Source organism: Protopterus annectens, chromosome 9.part0 (assembly GCF_019279795.1).
Source record: "Protopterus annectens isolate FY-2018-M chromosome 9.part0, PAN1.0, whole genome shotgun sequence".
Taxonomy (NCBI): domain Eukaryota; kingdom Metazoa; phylum Chordata; order Ceratodontiformes; family Protopteridae; genus Protopterus; species Protopterus annectens.
The window spans coordinates 1327790441-1327800729 of NC_056743.1; positions in this window are offsets into that span (position 1 = coordinate 1327790441).

Here is a 10289-nt window from a genome sequence, read left to right on the forward strand (position 1 = left end):
TAAGAAGAAAATTTGCTGTTTTGCACAAGTGTATTGCTTCCTTTCTCACAATGCTTTGCATGGCTAGAACTTTTGGAAATCAGGTTTTCGCAGCTGGCCTGAAAAGCTTGCAATGTCAGTATAGCTCATACAAGGTTCACTAGGGCTGGGAGGCGGGTACCTAGCCACTTTAGGCTCCAGTTTGTAGAAGGATGAAAGATTTAGCCAAATACCGTATTGCTATCTACAAAACAGGTGTTCACTTTAATGATGTAATAGAAGGGTCATTCTTTTCAGTTACACTCCAATATGCCAATAAAAAAGACAAAACTCTCTGTTTCCCTTCACCTACACTGTTATCTGTTAATGAAATGCACCATTCATGCAGACGGTTAGGTCTGTGAACATCAGTTCCTGTCGTACAAGGTTTGATTACCTCAGCCTTCATTTTCCCAATGCTAATGTAGAAAGAATACTGTGTAGAAAACTTCACTGGGGTCACATCTCTTAGGATTTTAGACATCTGCCTCTATGACAGGAATATGTAGTGTCCAACACAACGTTATTATACATGCCAGAACAGGGCTACAACCCAGCCACACTTCTATTCTTCCATAGCTTTTAAACTGTGTAAACCACATCCCCTACATAGTGCTAACATTGCCTGACTCAGATTATCTGGTTATACCACATCTCTCCTTCTTAGAATCAAAAATCAGTATGCAGACTGGTATCCATAGATGAGTGCCTTGCAGGTGTGCAGAGCTAATAATCAAGGAGTTTGCTGCATGAGGTGGCGATATGGAAGCCAATGTGCATTAGTACTGTTTTTGAATCATCTCAAACTCAGTGCATGTGGTAATCAGCACTATGCTATGTGCCATTTCATTATACATCCTTGCCATTGTTATTGGCTTTTGCTTATATACCATAAAACATAACATATTTACTTTTCCAGCAAACAGTGTTAACTTCACCCCATATCATGGTATTGTCCCCTCCCCTGGCCTTTATACTACCACTCTGTTAAGGTTGTATGATTGTTGTACAGTACACAACTATGTAAAAATATGTGAAAAATATTTACATATATGCTGCAGCAGCAAGCAGAGAATTTAGTACACAAAAAAATCATGCATAAGATGAAAGAGAGCACTCTCCATTAGCTGTATAAGTCAAGCCCTGAGTACTGTGTACTCTCCATTAGCTGTATAAGTCAAGTACTAAGTACTGTGCACACTCCATTAGCTGTATAAGTTAAGCGCTGAGTACTGTGCACTCTCCATTAGCTGTATAAGTCAAGCCCTGAGTATTGTGCACTGTCCATTAGATGTATAAGTGAAGCCCTGAGTATTGTGCACTCTCTATTAGCTGTATAAATCAAGCCCTGAGTACTGTGCACTGTCCATTAGCTGTATAAGTCACCCCCTGAGTATTGTGCACTCTCCATTAGCTGTATGTCAAGCCCTGGGTATTGTGCACTCTCCATTAGCTGTATAAGTCAAGCCCTAAGTACTGTGCACTCTCCATTAGCTGTATAAATCAAGCTCTGAATACTGTGCACTCTCCATTAGCAGTATAAGTCAAGCCCTGAGTATTGTGCACTCTCCATTAGCTGTATAAGTCAAGCCCCGAGTACTGTGTACTCTCCATTAGCTGTATACGTCAAGTACTGAGTACTGTGCATGCTCCATTAGCTGTATAAGTCAAGCCCTGCGTATTGAGCACTCTCCATTAGCTGTATAAGTCAAGCCCTGAGCACTCTCCATTAGCTGTGTAAGTCAAGTACTGAGTACTGTGCACTCTCTTTTAGCTGTATAAGTCAAGCCCTGCGTATTGTGCACTCTCCATTAGCTGTATAAGTCAAGCCCTGAGTCTTGTACACTCTCCATTAGCTGTATAAATCAAGCCCTGAGTATTGTGCACTCTCCATTAGCTGTATAAGTCAAGCCCTGAGTACTGTGCACAGCCCATTAGCTGTATAAGTCAAGCCCTGAGTACTGTGCACTCTCCGTTAGCTGTATAAGTCAAGCCCTGAGCCCTGTGCAATCTCCATTAGCTGTATAAGTCAAGCCCTGAGTACTGTGCACTGTCCATTAGCTGTATAAGTCAAGTACTGTGCACATTCCATTAGCTGTGTAAGTCAAGTCCTTTGGGCCTGCGTACTGTGCAATCTCCTTTAGCCATGTAAGTCAAGCCTTTTGAGCCTGAGTACTGTTCTGACTCTCCATGTGACAATAGATGAATGATGCACAGGGTACTGGTCAGGAACTGGATCAACTGCAATACTTTCCAAAAGATGGATAATGACATTGATCAACATTGCACCCCCCCGCTGTTTTTGCAGTGGCAGAAGATGCTTTCTGTCTCCTCTAATAAAGTCTTGAGATTCTACCAGTAATTGCAAACAAGGTGAATGGTGAGGGGACACAACAGTTCTTTTGGTGTAGAGTAGATATTCCCTGATGTAAATGAACTGAAGTCTGTTGTATAATATCATCTGGTCATATCTCTCAATCTGCACAAGTTGAAATTGGGAACACAGGCCCTTGAAAAATAGGAATGTATAGCTAAACTGGACATCTAATAAGCATAAAACATGAAGGCCAAATAGCACATAACTCTTTCCACTTCCAATAGGAATTTGGGCTGCTACTCAGAAACACATATTTAAAAAACAGAGTGTGACAAAATGATGGAAAATATAAGCACATTATCAAAGAGAAAGTACAAAATCTGTACAGTTTAATGAACTGTATTGCAAAATTCTACCACACATGATCATTTATTTTTGCTTCAGAAAAATGTAGATGTCATGTAGTGTGGTTTTCTGTGCACTGGACAACTTCAAAAAACACATGTAATGAAGGGGATAAAAAAAACTTGTGTGAAGAGGTAAATTAAGCATGAAAATATGGACAGGCCTCCAAAAATAGTGACATTTTAAATCAGGCCTGAAAAGTGTTACTCCAAAATAATGACAGTTAAGAGGTCTGCATCTGGTAAAATATTTTATTTATTTATTTATTTTATTTATTTTACATTTGTTACCCTGGTTAGTCTGACTGAGCTTTTGGCTCATTTTCAGCAGAGACCCAGGGAGAAAAGTTCCTCGGAGAATAGAATTTAACAAAATTCACTTACAGTCAGCAAAAAATTACTATCAGGTTACAATATCAGGTTGCAAATGAAATGATTAATAGCAGCATGATTGCTTTTTAGGTATAGACAGCATATATGCAAAAGTTGGATGGAGAGAGGCTCTGCAGTGCAATAAAATTTAACAAAACTTAGTTACAGTCAGCAAACATTTACAAACAAGTTAAAATGGCATATTAAATTAACAATACCTGTGTGATTGTCGATAGGTTTAGAGAGGTTATATACAGAAGTAGGATGGAAGATATAAGGAAGTAAAGAGGTGATGTCCATAAAGACAGACAGGTTGAAGTAAATGTTTTTATGGGAGTAGTCTCATATAATATAGATGAAATAGACAGGGAGGAATGTAGGAGAGGGAGGAAATAAGAAAGGGTGGATTGAAGGAAGGAAGTGGAGAAAGAACAAAGTTAGAAATAAACTTGGAGTAAGGAGGAGTATTAGGTGTATGGGTAGTAGTTTCAGGGGGGATGACTACAAAGGCAGGACCATTTTTTAGTTAGGTATTTTTGGGTGGCTAATTTGAATTGCTTGCTATGGGCAAGGGACTTTATTTCTAGGGGTAGTTGGTTCCAGGATGTGGCTGGGTTGTAGTTATAGAGTAGACATCCTATTTTAGTTTTGGGTTTATAAATCTGCAACAGTCCTTGATCTGAGCTGTGAAGTGACCTAGCTGGGGAGTATTTAGATATGATCGTAGAGAGGATGGGGCAGAAAGAGGGCAAATACAGGATGGAGTGGATAATTTGTAGTTGATAAAGTAGGAGCAGGTGAGGGAACTTGAGCCAGTCCAGTTGCTTAAGTGATAAGCAGTGGTGAGACTTGTAGGATTGGTTGGCTGCAAATCTGGCCACCTTATTATAGGTAGTTTCAAGTCTTGAAATGAGACTAGTGTTAAGGTTAATGAATATATGACAGTAGTATAGAAGTGTGGGAAGTAAAAAAGCATGGGAGAGAGTAATTCTGGCTGTGTTGGTTAGGTATTTCTTATTGCGGTAAAGGTGTCCAAGTTTCTGTTGCTTTTTTGATAGTTTGTGACATGTAGATCAAACTTAAGTTGACCATCTATAGTGATGCCTAGCAATTTAGTGCTAGGTTCATCTGTGATGATGGTGTTATTGCTTGATAAAATGTTAAATGTAGTTTTGAGATTGGTGAGGTTTTTGGGGAGGAAGAGTAGGAGCTTGGTTTTCTTAGGCTAGGATATCTTCTTAGAAGATAAAACATACTTCTGTCTTCTCTCTCTCTCTCTCTGTCCCTCTCTCTCTGTCTGTCTCTCTCTCTCTCTTTTTCTATCAATCTATATTGGTATTAGCTGTAGGAAACCAATTAAGAAGTTCAAGGAACCATTAAAGAAGGAAACGGAGGCACTGTATTGCAAGGTCTGTGTCCCATTAAGAGTTGAGCTGGACTATCTAATAGCAAAAGTGTCATTTTGTAAGTGAGAAATGGCAGGTAAAAATCTTGAGCTTTTTTAGCAGGTCTTTCACCATTTCTATTCAGTGTACACACTTCCCATTGTTCTGGATAGTCTTTGGGTTAATGATGATATGTCTAACCCCATAATTTTGTGCAAACTGAATTAACTTATGCCTTGAAAACTGAGGTCCACTGTTACAGAATAGGATTTCTGGATGCCATGCTTGGCAGATCTGGACTTTAGATACATCACATCATCCCCAGATCTTAGTTTTGCAATTCCCACACATCTGTTACTAGAAAGTAAATAATATTGTTTATGAATATCTGTCATGACTTTCTGCCAAGGTGTCTCTGGCCAATCACTTGGTTTTAAGCCTTCCACCGGGATGGCTTGCTCTTTGACACAAATTCTGTAGACCAGCACAAGCTTAATTATCTGTTCACTTATCCCTGGTGACCATATTGCTTCTGTAGCACATCGTCTACATTTCACAACCCTTTGGTGACTATTTTATATTTGATCGAGGATACTACTGCGCATAGCTGAAGGTATCGCCAAATCAGAATTGTTAAACAAGAGACCATGATGAAATGTGAGAGATGATATTTCTGACCAGTAACTTAAGTCTGCTGCCATCCAGCAATCTATTCTGAGAGAAGGTCATCACTTGAGAACACCTGCTATTGGCATGCAACAGTTTTCAGAGCTCAGCTAGGAAAGCTGATCTGCTGGTAGGTTATCCATTACAATGTCTACAATGATGTCAGTACCCTTCATTAGATCTTTATCTGATTTACTCTCTTTCTCATCTTAAGTCTGTGGTGCATGAGACAAGTTATCTGCTGCCAGCAGCATCTTTCCAAAAACATGAACAGATCGCGTAACAGTAGCTCATGAGTCTAAGATAGAATTTCTGGATCTTTAGTGGAAACAGCCATAGCTTAATACCCAATAAACTCAGTTTAGATTTGTGGTCTGCATCTGTCAGAAAATTGTGGCTTATGAGGAAATCTATGAACCTTTTACATCCCAGGTCAGGCACAAAGTCTCTTTCCTATCTGTGGATATTGCTGCTATACCCTGGATAATGACCTGGATATGTATCATAGGATCATAGGAGGTTACTAGGCTAATATCCCTGGGGCCCTTACAAGAATAGCCAAGAGTTTATCCCCAGAAAAGAAATCTTAGTCAGTACCTGTTGCCCCTGTCAATGAAGGACACAGGTCGAACCCCCAGGACACATTTGTGGTTTCCCATCCACTCATCAAGGTTGACTTGAAGAAGGTCAGTGAGGTATTCTGTTTGACGTGTATGAGAAGTCGATTCCAGAGACAGGGCAGCCTCTGGAAGACAAATCTGTCTCTCCAGCAGGTTTTGTTAATCTCACATATTAGATTTAGGCCTTTCGAGCGGGTAGTGCGTAAGGAGTTAGACTTACGGATATGGAGCATCTCTAGTAGTGTAGGGTTCAACATTGCCTTGTAGGCGAGACACAGATCACCCCTGAACAATCTGTATAATACCGAATAGTGATAGTGCTTTGAGCCTGTCCACAAAGGATAGGTGTTGGAGGCCATGGATTCTCTTTGTGAGGTATTTCTATGGCCTTTACAGCTGGTGCAGGTGTTTGGAGAGGTACATATCAAACGGGGTGTTGTACTCAATTATTGGCCTTGTGAAGGAGGAGTACTGAGTGGTAATAACCTCATTTTTTCTGGATGCAATCCCTTTACTTTTGAAATGAACCAAGTAAAAGGCTTTTCTGACCACTGCCGCTACATGATGGTCGAGTGGGAGATTGTTGTCAACCTGTGTACCCAGGTCTCTCACCACAGGTTGCGTGCTTAGGGGGTTGCTGTTGATGTTGATGTGGTAATCAGTACAGGCTGTGTTTTTGCCAAATGATATGATAATACATTTTGTTTTGCATTTTACTTAAGGCCATGACTTTGGCACCAAGAATTTGTTGCTGTGAGACCCTCTTGTAGTATGTTACATCATTTGGGGAGTCAATGACAGCACCCAACTTGGTCAGACTTGGTCAGCTGTAGGCCTTTTGTCTTTGCCCGGACCTCGAAGTATGTGCCAAACAGTAGGAGCCCCAGGACAGATCCCTGTGGAACACTCCTAGTGAAAGGTCTGCTGTCAGAGGTGGAGGCTCCTATTTTTGGGTCCTATCAGTGAGCCAGTTGGCCACCCACCAGATGAGATAGATATTTGCACCAAGTTGTGTTAGCTTTTCGATGATGCCCGAGTGGGGGACTGTGTCAAAAGCTTTGGTCAAGTCAAGGTAAGCGGTATATACTGACTTTCCCTCATCCTGGGCCTTGGTGACACTCATAAAGAACTCAACCAGGTTCAACAGGCAAGATCTGCCTTTGACGAATCCAAACTGGGTGGGGACAAGTGCTATGAAAATTGCCTATGTCCTTGTTTATGAGAGCCATAATAATATGCTGCATGGTTTTACAGATCAGACTTGTCAAGCTAATGAGGCGATAGTTTTCTAGGTCAGTTGAGGCACCACCTTTGTGCAAGGGGTTGACAATGGCAGTTCTCCACTCTGCTGGAATGAAGCCTGTACTTAGGCTGTGGTTGAACAGGGTGCTCAATAGTGAAGCTAGTTCCTGCTGGAGATGGTGCAGAGTACAGCCTGGGATACAATCAGGTCCCATGGAAGCAGTGTTCCTTGCCTTGGCTAGGGCATTTAACACTTGATCTATGGAGATGTGGGGTGCGGGACAAGTATCTGGGATGTTGAATGGGCCTTTGAGGGGGGATGGGGGTGAAGTTTGCACTGAACCTAGCTGCTAGCAGGTTGGCTAAGTCAACAGGATCAGTGTAAGTGGTACCATTAAGTACTAATTCAGAACAAACCTGGGCTTTGCCATGAAGGTTCCTGATGTAACTGAAGAAGGCTTTGTGGTTTCTCTTTGTTTCAGGGGCTAGTTTGGATTCATTGAGATTTTCACTAGTGATCTAATTTGCTTGTTGAGGTTAAGGAGGGAGTTTTTCCGATTAGGAATTTGTGCCTTTTTACCTGTGGACAACAGTTTCTTCCTTTTGTTGTAAAGCTTGTTGATAGAGGATGTCCACTAGATGGGTTTGTGTTTCCTTGAGGAGCAGGTCTTAGTTTTGTTGGGTATGGCTGAGTCTACGCAGTTATACAGGTGCTTGTATACTGCACTGGCATACTGTTCAGCATAGTTCTCTGCATCCTCTGAGGGGGCGGTGGTGTGAAGCTACTGATACCCTCCCTTAGGAGGTTGTAGTCAGCTTTTGAGAAGTTTTTTAGCCTGGTTATGGCTATACATCAGGCTTCCATTGTTCACCATTTTTCTTAAGGAGGAGGACAACGCCCAGTCCATTTGAGGATACCATTGACAATTTCAGTTCTTTGAGTCATACAAAGTCAGCACAGGAATGGATGAAAGCTCATGTTTTAACTAGTTGAATATATATATATATATATATATATATGTTTTTTTTTTTTTTTTTGCTGGGCTTTACCCTATCACCATTAATTTGTCTTAGATAGCAGGCCTCTCAGTGTTTGCCTTTTTTGGCTAAATATGGGATAGATTTCTCCATCTGGTTAACCATCATCAGGAAGTTCTGGAATTCAATAAAATTAGAGGGATCCCATGTCTTTAGGACTACACACGATTTTCTGTGGGTTATATTTCTCCATGTTCAGTGTGATATCTACTTTATGGATCCTGTTTAATGCAGTTTTTTGTCTGGCATTGTGCTGTATTTGTTTTATTTTTCATATCTGAGGACATCATCCAGATGGCAAACTGTGCCAGGAAGACCATTTATGATCACTGACATCCAGTTCTGGTGGTGTTCTTGAGATGAAGTAATCCCAAAAAAATAGTTTATTGAAAAATTAGTGACTAAATGGGATAATAAAATAGTGCATGTAGCAGATCAGTCTGACAGCAAGATTTGCCAAAAGACCAGATTAGCAACTAATGTACTGAATACTTGTACCCCACCTAGCTGACTCAGTACCTGTTCCATAGATGACAAAATTCATGTTGGAAACTGGTCCCAAGCCTGAACCCCAGTCTGTTGACTCCTCCACTTTCTTGGTATATAGCTCCTGGGTCATGTCTAATCCAGTATCCATTTGTGAGTAGACCTTATTTTATGTTTTAGTATTTGTGCTGTCCAGTCCATTTACTAGGTTCTGGTTTGCTATGTCTAATTGTCCAGTAATGCAGTGACCAGATAGATGTCTTTCTGGACTTTAGTCTTTCCATTTCTGAGCAATTCTTTTGACGTGCCTAAGGCAGAAAATACCACTACTGGATCAAATAGCAGCATTTTTTAGATTTACGTAGGGCATGTGCATGGTTTGGCCTTTCAGTGTGTTTATAAATATAATATGGGATAACTGTTACATGAGCATCTGTATCAGCCTAGAATGTCACTTTGTGGCCTCTGATAATTTAAAAGACCAAGGTCTACCTCCTGCATTCACTGTTCTAAGAAACATAACCTTGCTGTTTTGACAACAGTTAAAGTCTGTCTTCTTTCCACAGGAATAGCATTTGACACTGCCATTTCAGGTAACATGGCTTCCTCTACCCACGACTGCACTGAAGGATGTTAGTCTGCTGCTGCTGGAACATTCTGATCAGGCTCTGAACCTTTTTTTTCTTAGAACACTTAATTTTGCAGTTAGGTTCTTAGCTCTACACTTTCTATACAGAATCTGCTTAAACTCAACGTGATTGTGTAAGTTTTCTGTGGTGTTTTCAGTTCAAGAGACATGCCTTTAAGTGAAAAGTTGAGACTAAAAATTGCCCATAAGTATGTGTGCAGTATATTTGTAAGCATATGTGTCTGCATTCTGTGATGGACTGGTATCCTGTCCATGGCTGGGTCTCTGCCTTACATCTGCTGCTTTCAACGATAGGCAATCAATCTGCTCTGCCAAAATCCACATGATTTCTTCTGAATTATACTTTTCCATATTCACTGTGATGCCTACTTCCTGGATCCTGTTCATCACTGTGTGTAGTCTGGCATTGTGCTCTGACTGTGTTGCTTCTATATGAAAATCTTTGCATTTATCTGCTCTATCAAAAACATTGTAAAACTACAGCAGTACACCAAAGAAACTGTCTCGCAGATTGAGACTTGACTAAGTGACTCACAGCTCCTTCTAATCCCCCAAAATTCAAACTTATCTTATTCCTCCCTAAGCAACAATTTGACCAAAAAATTCTTCTGAGTTCTATCATCAAACAATACCATGACAGAATTGGTGACCAATTTGACCACCACATAAAACAGGCTGTACAGAAACCATTCAAAAATTGGGAGCCCTCTATAGAGCTAAACCTTACCTAACAGAGCTGGCTAGGATAAGCAAAGCCTCATCTCTCCTTATCCCCACTTTCCTATATGCAGTCCCCATACTCATCAATTTACAATTCAGTCAACTCTAATTACTTGACCAGTGCTACAGTAAAATTGCAAAATTTGCTGCCAACCATCATTACAGGACACATCACCGCCTCACACTAAAGCGACTTCAGTAGCTGGAATTAAGGCACTATTTAACCTGCTCACAGCTTGTCACAACAGACATGCTCATATGTGTTTCAAACAAATGCCCAAGTCTATGCAACACTCTCCAACTCAACAGTCTCAATTACTCTCTTCTGACAAGATATTGCTACTGTAACTAAATAAAACAATACTGCTGGAG